General features: G+C 33.1%; 1 protein-coding gene across 6 annotated transcripts in view; it reads right to left on the bottom strand.

Annotated features, from left to right (window-relative positions):
- LOC106874330 (potassium/sodium hyperpolarization-activated cyclic nucleotide-gated channel 2) overlaps nucleotides 1-14,534 on the bottom strand; it is a 531,661-nt gene that overhangs the window by 280,524 nt on the left and 236,603 nt on the right. Inside the window, exon 2 of one of the 6 annotated variants that reach the window (XM_052965673.1) lies at nucleotides 13,567-13,678. The exons of the other annotated variants lie outside the window; for them this stretch is intronic. The gene's annotated coding sequence lies outside the window, so the exon portion shown is untranslated. The remainder of the gene's footprint in view (nucleotides 1-13,566; nucleotides 13,679-14,534) is intronic. 6 annotated transcript variants of the gene reach the window in all.

Below are 14,534 nucleotides of genomic sequence, written 5' to 3'. Positions count from 1 at the left end.
TGTGTGTGTGTGTGTGTGTGTGTGTGTGTGTGTGTGAAATGAAAGGTCAACGTTGTTTTCAAACACCCCAAGAAAAAAAAATCTTCATAAATACTTTCTGCTATCTCCTCCCCGCTGGCACTTCTTCCCCTTTTGTTTTCGTCTTCTTCTCCCTAACTCACCCAGTCGATCCCCTCTGAATATAACTCATCTTTGTTGAGAATATTTGAGATGACATCTATTGGAAATCTATTGCAGGAAAATGAAAACTAAAAAAAATAATTGTCAAAATATGACAAGACTGTGACAACACGTGACAAAAGTATTTATTGAAAACCTCTTCTTTATAAAGAAATTAATCTTATAAAGGAGAGCGAAAAGAAATTCACAATACATGATCATTTTTCTCTCAATCTTTCCTAAACAACAATATGTCACATAATATTTTCTCTTACAACATATATATGAACATAGAAGGCAGTATTGATTACCTTTATGGAAAAACAAATTCATTTTTTTCTTTTACAACTTTCCTACAGTGGCGAAAATATTCAGTGTCATTTACATTCATTCAAGTTTCGAATGGTTACCATTCCCCTTTCGCGTCGTCTGTACTATGTTTTAATAGCTGATTCCTATATTTGTTAGTATTTTTTGCGATAATCGACAATAAGTTGAATATTAAATTTAAAAGCAAAATCAAACATTATTAAATACATGCTCATCCTACGAGATTTTCTTCAATGTTTTGAAATAGAAATATTTTGTCATGTCACTTAAAGACATTTGATTACTCTAAGATCACGAATTTATTCGGAGCTCTTCTTTTTTATAAATCACTTTGCTATATAGTCCTTCGAGTCAACAAACTATTTTTCGATCAGTGAGAAATCGCATTACAAATCTTTCTCAAACCAGATACTCTATTACCTTAAAAATGGGAAGAGACATTACTTTAATAGTTTTTTTTTAAGGTCCTTTCTCCTTTCCTCAATGTATTACTCCTCTTCATCCATCATTTCAGAAGATAATTAATAAAAGTAGATTTCGGTTTTCACAATCCAGCAACTCAGATTGATAACGAACTCAAAAAATACACGGTCATATCTATTTGAGCGAGAGTTGGTTAATGCTAATATGAATATTTCAGGTGTCAAATACACAAGTGGAAATACATTTATCTGTCATTAACGACATTTTAGCCGAAAGACATGTTATAAAAAGTGATTACGTACGAACGTAGAGGGAAATTAAGTACACATGCACATATACATATATACATATGTATAAGCTGTATAAGCATACATATACGTAATCATATATATATATATTAATACATATATATAAATAAATAAATATATATATATATATATATATATATATATATATATATATATATATATATATATACATACATATATGTATACATACATATTTATATATATATACATACATATATATACACAGGATACATACATATATATATATATATATGTATATATACAAGGACGCATACGTTGTAAATAATTGTATACGTCTACTTTTAATAACAATACATAGCTTCCTGCCATCGTTAATTAATAAGCGTCTCCAGCGAATGTACTGACTGATAAGCAATAAATCTGATGAGCTACAAGCATTGTAGATCATCAGAGTAAGCTAGCTACTTGACTCTTTCTGTCGAGATAGGAAAACACTCTTGAAGAGTCAGTTATGATCTGCAGAAACTAGTCAAGTTGTTCTTCAATCTATTTTGCAAAGCGAGAATTATGGTTTCAGCTTGTGATTTATTTGAAAAAGGCGGCAAAATGTATAGTTAAGCATATAAATTCATCTGTAACTTATCTTGAAATAAGCTGCCTCAGTACTTTAGTTAATAAATGCATGTGTGTGTGTGAATGGATATGTAGTATGTTTATTTATCTATATATCTATCTACCTGCCTACCTGTATGTCTGTCTGCTTCTTAAACATATGCAATATATGATCTTTTGTTATTTACTGGCAGTTTTCGGTGATGCATTACGGGTTTCAAAAGGTTAAGAGGCATAATCCATTATATATGATCTAGATGGTAGATTACTTGCCTTGGGTTATCAATCTGAGTTGCCGGATTGTGAACACCGAGGTCTAGTTTTGTTAATTATGTTCCGAAATTATGGATGTAGAAAGGTAGTACATTAAGAGAAGGACCTTAAAAGAACTATTAAAGGAAAGTTCATGTAAGAAATTTTAAATATAGTGACTGGTTTTGCATATGAAAATTAAGGAAATTATCCTGAGTATAAACTGGCAGATGAAGGGAAGCAGACTGTGTATGAAATAGATGGATAGAGAGAAGAATTCTGTGTCTGAAATACGTAGACAGAGAAATGGATCCTTTGTGAGAAACAGGTAGAAACTGGAAGATAGACGGAATGACTGCTGATAGTCTTGATTAGACCCAGATCAGTTCAGTTCAAAGACATATCAAAGACGTTTCAGCCATAGCCATCCCGATCGTTTTGCCTTGGGTTACTTGAAAAATAAAATTTAAATTAATACATGTCAAATGAGATACGGTGGTGGTAGGATTTCGGTGCTAATCTTAATATATAAAATACCCTGTCTGTGCGTGTCCTCAATGCAGGTTCAAACCTCTGGATTAATCTGTACCATACTTGGGGTACACTAATAATACCGTCTTGATTTATTATTATTTTTTTTAAAAAATAAATAATATTGCTCTCTATATAAAGATTCACTTCTTCAGATCACTTTCTCAACTTCCTGCGTTTGAACTTCCTGTCTTTGGCGTCCTAACGGTTTTTTTACACACAAACATCATTACAGTTGTGACTATTTCGTGTGTGTGTGTGTGTGTGTGTGTGTGTGTGAGAGAGAGAGAGAGAGAGAGAGAGAGAGAGAGAGAGAGAAATTTCATACGGAGATTTTATCTAATCGATCAATTGTCAACAGGGCATAACTACAGATTTCTGCACCCCCACACCGACTTTGATGATCATAACGTTCAGAAAAATGAATATTTTTTAATGAAATTTTCTACAAATATGTGATATATCATGTAGATTCCGAATATACAACACTTTAGGGGGGAAGTGTTTTAGGAGGGGTGGAGGATGATTTTCGGAAAATTCATCGAAATCCACTTCAATTCGTTTAACTTTCAGGAAAATGGATATTTCTTAATGAAATTGTCTACAAATATACCTCGGTCTATTTAGATTCCGAGCATATAGGAATTTTTGAAGAAAACAATGGGGGTTATTTTTGAGAAATTTTCCCCACTCAGGGCTGTTTCGGAACACGTCGTCCATATTTGTTACATTTTCTCTGTTTTGTGCGTTTGTGCATCCGTAGATTTCTACTGAAGCCACAAGCGATGAAGGCAAATGAAGTCCTCACCAGAAAACTCCTTATGCTAAAAATAGCAGCTAAATATCTGGTACACAGATATATGTTATTAAGGCGACTTATCTGTTGCATACGATTTTGTTTTTACCCTTTAAGTAAATTTCCAGGTAAACGGTTCTAATAGAAAAGCAAGAGACACCAGAAGCAAAAATAAGGAATATACACGCAGTTAAATATAAAAGTGTAAAGTATAATTTGTTACACAATATCTATAATAAACATGATATTGAATGGAATAATTCCCCGTTTGAACTTCTTTCATTATATATGTGTGTGTGTGAGGACACTGAGAATAAGCATGCTTTTTGTTTCTACGGATTCCGACCTTGTCTCCAACGGCGATTCTAAATATGCAAAGAAGATCTACTTTTAGACTTTTTAATACACCTACTCCTTAACTTTTCAATTTTTTTCCTTAAATATTACGACTAGGGTTAAGGGTTATGTACGGATGCACAGACGCACAAAACGGAGAAATTGAAACAAATATGGACGACTTGTTCCGACCCCACCCCAGTTCGCAAAAATAACCCCCAATTGTTTTTTCCCCAAATCCTATGTGCTTGGAATCTACATAGTCCGTAGTATATTTGTAGGCAATTTCATTAAAAAATATCTATTTTCCTGAAAGTTAAGACGAATTGAAGTGGATTCCGGTGAATTTTCTGAAAATCCTCCCCACCTCCTCCTAAAACGCTTTCCCCCAAAGATTGTGTATATTCGGAATCTACATGATATAACACATATTCGTAGGAAATTTCATTAAAAAATAGCCATTTTTCTGAAAGTTATCATCATCCGAATTCGGGGTGGAGTTGCAGAACGCCTGTGGTGAGATGGTACCAACTGTCAATGATCTCATAACGCATGTGCTCTTACACATTGCACAAAACTTTAGCAACAGTCAATGGCTCTGTGAGCAAGCCATCTTAACTCCACGTAATGATGCTGTCATGAAAATCAACTGGGATCTCATGCAGCTGTTGCCCGGACAAGAACAGTCTTTCAAATCCCTCGGCACTGTCATTGATCAGGACCAGGCTATACTATTTCCAACTAAGTTCCTGAACTTTCTACAACCATCTGAGGTGCTACTTCACCACTTAACACATAAAAAAGGGACCCTAATCATGCTGCTCAGGAATCTAGATCCACCTGGTGATGAAATCGATGCGACGTTATGTTCTAGAGGCAACAATTATGACTTGGAACTATAAGGGTGAGGATGACTTTATTCCACGGATCCCGCTAATCCCATATGACTTCCCCTTTGAATTTAAGCGGTTCTAGTTCCCAGTGAAATTAAGTTTCGCTATGTCAATATACAAGTCTCAAGGACAGTCTCTCAAGGATTCACAAACGCACAAAACAGAGAAAATGTAACAAATATGGACTTCACCTTGGTTCTTTTATGAGCAGTTATATGTAGGATGTTCGCGAGTTGGAAGTCCCCAAACTCTTTTCATTTATACACCAATTAAAGGACACACTCAAAACATCATATATTTAGAAGTATATTTAGATAATTAAACTGTGATTGATTTCCGGATTTGTTTCAATACATTTGTTTATACTGACGTCATCTGATAGAATTTTTGTTAAATGTACTTATCAACAGGAGGGGAGCGCCCGCAGGCCGGTTCTTCTTAAATTTATGCATTTTCAGGTTCAACGCGTTTCAAATAATTACTGACAATTGAAGGTGATTGCAAAGACAAAGAACTACCTTTTTCTTTTCATTTTAACAATTTTAACAGTGAAAACATCGGATAAAACACATTATTGACTTTAATAGTTTGTACCTCAGCTAATTACCGTTGCGAACTGTATAATCCATGTTTCATTTTACTTAGAGATTTAAAAGGCATACTTAAATTTCATTATTTTCAATAACCTGAGAAATGCCGGTTTATTAACGTATAAAATTGGTATCTCAGCTACTAGGAGGTAAGGCCTGCGTAGTCTATATTTCATGTTAGTTATCTAAAAGGGATTTTTAAATTCCACTACTTTCTTTAACCCGGGCAACGCCGGGTATTTCTGCTAGTTATATATATGTATTATATTACTAATAACAGTATCTAAATATATGTATAACATTGTATACACACACACATATATAATATATTCATCTATATATCATAGTTAACGTATATATACATCGTAAACAGGTATGATTTTTGTCTGAGAGAAAACCTCCTCGTAGACATGATGCGTTTAAAACAACGTTTAGAGGAGCAATATACATCAACCCAGGAATGACACACATGAATGCGTTTCGATCTCCTTGAGGCTTGTCAGTCATGTGTAGTCGGTGTTCGCATTCCTAGATGAAATTTGTATCCTCCGATATATAGGAACCAGTAAATCATACTATCACTGATACTGCCGAAAGTCGCCAGACTGAATACAAATTTGGTAGACTCAATTGAACAGCATTAAGTCAAAATAGCCGTTAGTGTATCATTATTGACTTATATACGCCTGAAAAGCTCTAAGAAAATGAAACATGCTTGGCGTTCTAGGTCATTGTTGGGACATCTTTCGTCTCTTTCCAATGTATATTTAGTTTTTAGCATAGTACGATGGTTGGTTGAAAAGTTCACCGGGGTGCTTATGAAGGAGTACTCAATGCATGTAACTGAGCGAAATCCGTTTGTAATAATACTTCTGTAGCTCAGTATATCATTCCCAAAATTGCTAAATGATCATCGCCCAGTTACTTTAATATTAGCAAAATATATGGATTGTCATGTTTTGCCTTCAAACTTTGCAGCATATGTTTCAAAATGGTAAAGTATTCATTGCAAATATGGTAAGGGGTGGTGAGATTGTTACATTTGATTGTTACATATACTAAATGAAATAAAAAGGTCAAATTTTACTCGTCTTGATTTTTCTGTAGTTATTTTACTGTTCTTTTCTATATCTGTATATATGTATATATAGAGAGAAAATGAGAGAGAATGTGATAAGGTCTGAGTGAGAGAGAGAGCAATTAAAGTTTTTTTTATGTAATTTATTCAAAAGAAATACCCAAATTTTAATTGAGAATGCTTGTGACTACTTAAATAGCAATTTTACTATACCATTAACCATCTTACAACTGATGTCTCTAATTTAATATTGTACTACTTATTTACTATATGAAGTGATAATGTTGATAGTGGTGAGGTGATTGTGGAGGTGTTGGTGTCAGTGGTAAAATGATGTTGTTGGTTTTGTAGTCGTCGTCATTTTCGTCTTTATGATGTTGGTATTGATAGTAGTGCTAGTAGTGATGGTGATGGTGTTTAAAAGTGGCAGTGGTGGTATCAGTTCTATTATTGCTGGTAATGAAGGCATTGTGGTGATTGGATGATGATGGTAATTGTGATGGGTTGGTGGTAGTGGTGGTGCGGGAGTATCATGTCACCTTAGTGATTAGCTATGTTATTACATTCCTCAATTTCAAAACAGTTTTGTGAGATGATCAGTATTCATAGTGAGAATTGATTAGTAAATGATATTCTATCTAATTGATTTATGAGATGCTAATGTACCTTCTGCTTTGAAACTGTTCCTCTGCTTTTCTTTGATTTTAGTTGTTTCCTTTATTTTTTTCATTAATATAATTTTCTTTATGTTTTGACAAACACATTTACACACATGTGTCTATTCATGTATGGAAACGCGTGTTTGAGTTAGGACACAGAATATTTGTCTATCTATCTACATATATATATATATATATATATATATATATATATATATATATATATGTGTGTGTGTGTGTGTGTGTGTGTGTGTGTGTGTGTGTGTGTGTTGTATGTGTGTATAATTATTGACCATATACATACATACATATATATATATATATATATATATATATGTATGATGCATGCACACACATATGTATATATATATACACATATATATACACACATCCAAACATACATACACACACATATACACATTCAAGTATACATACATAAATATATTTAAGCACATAAGTACGATAAACACATATATGCACATACGTATGACACATATACGTACACACATATATATTTGACTTCGGAATTATAGTTTTCAAACCTAAACATAGAACACTAATAAGGACATGTGAAAAACACCAATAGAATAGATAATAATAGAATACAGTGATTTCTTCAATTACGTATGTTTGATTAAAAACTATGCATAACCTTCTGGCAACGGCGAGACAGATAAAAAGGCAGTTCACTAAGTTAGCTATATAGGTTGCACCATTTCTGAGCAGCCACTTGTATGACTGTGTCATAAGTTACTTATCGTCGCCACCTACGTCGCTCTGAGCGTTTCCATTGGCACTAACATCCTCAATATTCACTGTTTGACTTCGTAAAATCAATACTGAAGTTCTCAAACTAGTGGCGGTCACTAGCAACAAGGCCATGCTGTTAATGAAACAGCTGCACTTAGTGGTTACAGAGATTATTCACAAAAATCCAAGACAGAGAATTACTGGCAATACTTAACGTTTCACATGCGAAAAGGAACTCTGTGAAAATAATAAAAACAATCTAAAAAGCCTACATTATCAGCAGTTAAAACACCTTCATAGAACTAAAAAAAAAAAAAAAATCATAGAAACATTTTTGCGATCGGGATACTGAACAAAAGTTTCTTAATTATACTCAACTCAGACCAGACTGACTTTATCACAATAGAATGATGTTATAGCATGCATAAATATTATCACGAAGGATATTAGTAAACCAATACTTAGCGACACTACATTAACGGTACACGCTTTCAAAATAAAAAAAATTAACACGAAGCTCATCTATACTATAGTAAAGGAAACAGCTTATTAATTAAGTTATGAATATGTAATTTTTATTAAAAGAAAGCAATTGTTAAAGTTTACAAAGTCTAGAAAATTCTTAAAATTCCAATTTTAATATACTTTTATTATCAAAATGTGATTCTTTTATTATTGGAGATTTCAACTGCACGATTTAATCAAAAAGCTAATTTAAATCACTGCGGGATAGTCAGTAATTTTTAACATCTTACACAACCAGTGCTTTGTAAGGTCTTAGTCCTTTCCCTCTTTGTTTCTTTTTTCTCTCACACTTCATTTGTATTCCCTTCTCTGTTATCTTATTTAATACTTCGTACCTTCCCGTACACTCTACTGCTTTCACTTACTCACTCGCTAAATGACTTCATTAGAAAGAAGTGATTACAAAGTTTTTCTATGAGATACTTTTAGAATATTTGTATAAGCTTTTACACTATATCCATTTATTATTTCAAAATTACATAGAAATTTCATTCCGTTAAAGATAAACGTGTAAACCATGATCCTTTGAATAATAAAAGCCTTAATTTATTTTCTGTGCCTACGTCGACCTCGCATTTATTCTTAGATAATGTATTGATTTAATTTGATATAATGATTACAAGTAGCATCCCTTCAGGCTGTTTTCTGCTAGTTAATATTATAAACATTGGATACAAGCATCACTGTGTAGTTATGAGATTCACTTTGTAAGAGCATAGCTCCTGTCTCTGTCTCACTGCAAAGTATTTTGGGCAAATGTCATCTACTATTGTCCCGAGCCTACTGATACCTTGTGAGTGAATTTCGAGGACGGAAACTGGTACAAACTGTGTTTGACAACAAAGACCATTATAATAAGCATCAGTTTTAAAAAATAATACTGGAATCGATGTGATCGACTCAGATTTTTACGCTGTGTCCTAGCATTCTCACCAGAGGGTGTCGTACTCTCGTACAACACTAGTTATGCATGAGAAATAATAGACCTGAAAAAAAAAAACCGAGGACGAATTCAAATACAATTCGCCAAAATCCTATGAAACTCAACATCAAAGATCTAAACAATGAAATAAGGGGATAGCTAACAAAAATACTGACAATAATAAACATCAGAAATCAGAAAACTGGAGAACGTTTTATCCATCATAAACTACAAAATTTATCGTAAAACTCTACATCGAGTAATCATCATCATCGTCGTCAACAACAACAACAACAACAATAACAACGCAATAACAGATATTATTTCCAAATTCAATAATACACCAATCTCAACCAATATCCTCACACTGTAACAAAGAAACGCCCTTAATAAATATTTTCTCAAATATCATCCGACAGAATGCATAAAGGGTGAGAACTTAAAATGAAAAGTATGTACCATCCAAATAGACCATGATTTTGACCATTTTCCCATTAGAAACTTCAAAAGCATGTGTAAACTATTAGTGATAGATAAAGAATGCATTATTATGAATATTATCATTGACAGCGGCGATCGGTAAGAATCTTTAGCGTTTGACACAAAATACTTAGCGCTATCTTCCAGCTCTTGACGTTCTGATTTAAATTTCTCCCGAGGTCGACTTTGCCTTACATCCTTTAGGGGTCCATAAAATAAGTACCAGTTGAGCACTGAGGTCGATGTGATTGACTAGCCTCACCACTTAAAATGCTGGCTTTGTGTTAAAAATTGAAACAATTATTATTGGTACGAAATATATGGAAATTAAGGAGTATCCACCAAAAAATAGATTTGGCAAATGTGACTGAGAATAAAAAAACGAACAAAATCTACCAACTCCAAGCAAACTCAAGTCGAGCAGACGTATAGTGCACACAGTAAATTGCTGCTGTTGTTGTCGTTGTTATTGTTTGATCTTAGGCCATCACAGAGTTTTCTCATATGTTGTAGACTCCAAATCATATTTATGAAGCAAGAACAGAAGCGCGTTGAGTATGTGCTGTTTGATGAAAATATTGAATATATAATTCATTGACTACCATCCGATTACTTTTTATAAAAAAATAAGTATTACAAGGGCCAAACAACCTTTAAATAGTATAAACTTGTTCTTGAGACATTACATGAAAAATGAAACATGAGAATAAAAAATAAAGTGTGACGAATCTCTGGATGATAGCACTGCACAAAGAGAAAAAAAAACTAGTAAAACAAACACATTCGCAACGACATGTTAAGGAAAAAAAGTATGTACGATAACTAAGGCATCATGATGCTCTTCGAGCATAAATATATCATAAATATATCATTAAACAAACAAATAAACCTGAACGTGTTGTTGGGATAAAAAGTAAAATACAGAAGGAATACAACTGTAATTCCTATAATAATAGGAATGTTTAGACTACTAAACAATGATAGGGATAAAAATACAAGGAAGAAGCATTATATTTTGTTGCTAGCTGAACATTTGGACTTCACGTAGCACACATTAGAAGAAAATCCTTTCTATAATAGAGGAAAGAAGGATATAAAGCGAAAAGCGTTAACAAGAACAAAAAATGATACTTAACAAATTCAATAGTGTACACATATGCAACACATGTTCACACGCACATCTCACACTTCATAACAAACATTACTAGCGTGTAAACGTATGCACAGAAATACAAATCAGTTATCAAGGAAGAAAGAAAATTAAAAAAAAAAAAAAAAGAAAAAGTAATGAAAAAGTAGAGAAGAGAGTATTGAAATATTTCCAATTTGCTTACATAGCAAACAGCAAGGATTTATTTCTGTAAAGCTGATGGTAAATATGTAAGCTTACAACAATAACCATGTCTTATACATTGGCACACAATCACAACTGTTGAGGTAAGAGTTTAGTTGCTTGAATCGACTCCAGTACTTAACTGATACTTTATTTTATCGATTTAGAAAAGACGAGAGCAAAGTCTACCTCGGCGAAATTTGAAAATATAATTTTGAAGGTCGTAACTAAAATACCGTAAGATATTTTATCCTTGTTCAGCTGATTCTGTCATCCACTGTCTTTAATGGTTTATAAATTTGAACTAACGTCACAATTTATATCTTGGTTTAATTTACCCCACTATGTCACTGGTATACATTTTATCGATTTTGCAGAAGTAATTATGACTAATAATGTAAAGAAGCATAACACAATAAATAATGCAGGCATTTTGGGCTCTATATTTTTCTTTACTTAATTGGCTGGAATAATTATGAATTTATGTCGATACATACTGACATTCAACTTTCCTCCGTTGATCATGATCTTAGAAGGCTATATATATACCATTACAAAATATGCATATCTTTAAAGTATTAACTTGCTTATTAACATATTCAAATTTTGGCACATGGGCATCAATTTCGGGGAAGGGAGTAAATCGGCCACATCACGCCCAGGGCTCAGCTGGTAGTCTTTTTATCGACCCTGAGAGGATAAAAAGCAAAACAGACCTCAGTGGAATATGAACTCAGAACGGAAAAAACGGACGAGATACCGCTAAGCATTTTACCCGGGTGCTGAGGATTCTGCCAGCTCGCCACTTTCATAATATTCCTTTCTACTACTTTTTAATAATCGTTTTTAGTATTCGTTTTAATAATGATAATATTGGTTTCAAATTTTGGTACAAGGCCAGCAATTTCGGGGCTAGGGGTTAGTCGATTACATCGACCCTAGTGTTCAAGTAGTACTTATTTTATCGACCTCAGTGGAATTTTAACTCCGAACGTTAAAGAGGGCCGAAAAGCTGCGGAGCGTTTCCTCTGGCGTGCCAACGATTCTGTTAGTTTGCCACCTCACTCCATAATAATGATATTGATAATAATTATTATTTTTAATTATTTTCATAATTATAAGTAGTAGTGGTAATAGAAAAAGAAGAAGAAGAAGAAGAAGAAGAAGAAGAAGAAGAAGAAGAAGAAGAAGAAGAAGAAGAAGAAGAAGAAGAAGAAGAAGAAGAAGAAGCGGAAGAAGAATTATATGTATTACAATGACAGCGAATGAAAGCCATTAGAAAGAAACACAAAATAGTGGGTGTGTTTGTAAGTGTGTTTACACCTGTGTGCATGCGTTTGTATGTATGTATGTATGTATGTATGTATGTATGTATATGGACAGCACCTAAGACCTATCAAGAACCCCAAACTCCCGAATTACCCTACGTAGTGAAGCAAGATCTTATTTCATTGTTGTACAGAGTCGATTGTTGTCAATGGAATACTTTTGCAAATAACAAGTAGACTCATTCAGTAATTTTTCAGTGAAAAACACACTCTTTTAAATAAACTGTAATGAAAGTAAAGTAGTATCAAAATAATAAAATTGAGAACAATTTCAATAGATGCAGCAGTAAGAATAGCTGAGTATATTTTCAGATGTATCAGCATCATTAGTAGAGTGTATTCCAGCTCAGTGGATTTTATAATATTCCATGGAATGAATATTTATATCCACAAAGTAGGAAAAAATAATAACCTTCACCCCTTAAGAAATAAGAATTATTTCTACAACTATTTGTTTTCAGTAAACTCCAGAACAACAGAAATAATAATTTTAAAAATACAATTTTAGTATTAAATCTCCTAATATTGTCCCGTAACTATACGCCGCAGGTAACAACCATTTGATGACATAGCATATACAAAGGATGTAAAAAGGTTGAAAAAAGTAGCAATCCTTACCAATCACCAAGCTGAGTGAAACGTGCATTTGAAAGAACCGTTAGTGAATTAAAGATAATAAAATACCTCAACTGATATTATTTAAGAGAATTGGGTAAAACCAATAAATATTTTAGGAAGTTATTGAAAAAGTAAAAAAGGGACACAAAAATACTATTTACCTTCATGCAGGATTAAAGTATGTATTGGAAAATAATATTCCAAGGAGATACCTTGTCCTATTTCAAAAAGATTTGTATACATATCAGAATATTTCGCAATGTATAATTTACACAAACCGCAAATTTCAGTATATTACCAGAGGATTTCATAAATGCCTTTTAAAGATTTTGACATGGCATTTAAAAGTCTGTTAGTGTTTCAGAAGATGATATCATATTGTTTGCCAGAGCAATAAATGAAAACAAGGAAGGAATGAAGAAAGTGATTAAAAGTAAGGTTATCTCTGATCGTATATCAAGATGAATAAACTAAGAAAAATCAGAGTTTGGATTAAAGAAATGTAGTTTATCTTATCCTTAAAATAAGAAGGATTAAGAAAGAGGAAAGCGTTAGATTATATAAGTAAAAGCAGAAACATCGAATGAGCTCCTTAAAAGTTGGACAGTTAGAATACCTTGGAATATTGGAAGTATACCAAGAGCTACAAGGAGGAACGAGGTTGAAAGTGAGAAAAGAATACCTTATAAAAGTTATGGATAGTCCTACTGTTTAAGCTAATCAGCTCAAATATCGTGATTCGGATGAAGACAAGGGTGATTTTTCTACTTATATATTTGGCACTTTTTCATTGTCTGGAATAGAGAAGAGTTACAAGGATTAAATAGAGAAAAAAATCTCATATAGATTTAATTTTTTCGACTAGACAAGCACATCCTGTAGATGTCTACTCAGTCCTTGACTCTGAGGTAGGTTGAACTTCGTTGATACTATTATTATTGAGATGGAGAAAGTTGACAGGTTTCTCCTAAGTAGATAACCTGTGTCGGAAGGATTCAGGACATAACTTAACACTGATATAATGAATAAACTGGAAGATCACAAGAAAAAAAATTAATTGAGCCAAATTAGTCCTAAATTCTACTGTCCTGCTATAATTAAGATTGATCGATTTTTTTATTTTTCGGTATAAAGAAAACAGGCGATTTAGGCTTCTGTTTTGGAAAGTAATAATCATACATACATACATACATATATATATATATATATATATATATATAAAGAGAGAGAGAGAGAGAGGGAGAGAGAGAGAGAGAGAGTGAGAAGACAGACAGAGAGGGAGAGGAAGAATGGAGAATAGGAAGAGAGAGAGAGAGATGGGCCTAGAAAGATAGGGAAATAACTAGTAAGCCTCATGTAGGTGTGGTTGTTATCATAATACTTCTTATGGTTTTACGAGCTGCGATGAATTCATCCATAACCACCGTGAACTTCTCCATGACTGGAAAATCGAGCAAGTAAGAACTACAATGAAGAAATATGAAGAAAAGAACAAGCTCACACTGAAGACTGTCAAAGGGAAGAAGTAACGAATAATAGCAGTGTTCAACAATCGATTGCACTGGTGTGGAATTCATGTCACACGACAAGAATTAAATTTAAATAACAATATGTATGTATATATGTACGTGCGTATATATATATATATAT

This window comes from Octopus bimaculoides, chromosome 2, assembly GCF_001194135.2.
Source record: "Octopus bimaculoides isolate UCB-OBI-ISO-001 chromosome 2, ASM119413v2, whole genome shotgun sequence".
Lineage (NCBI taxonomy): Eukaryota > Metazoa > Mollusca > Cephalopoda > Octopoda > Octopodidae > Octopus > Octopus bimaculoides.
The sequence above is the reverse complement of the archived record's forward strand: the minus strand, read 5'-3'. Positions and strand labels throughout refer to the sequence as shown.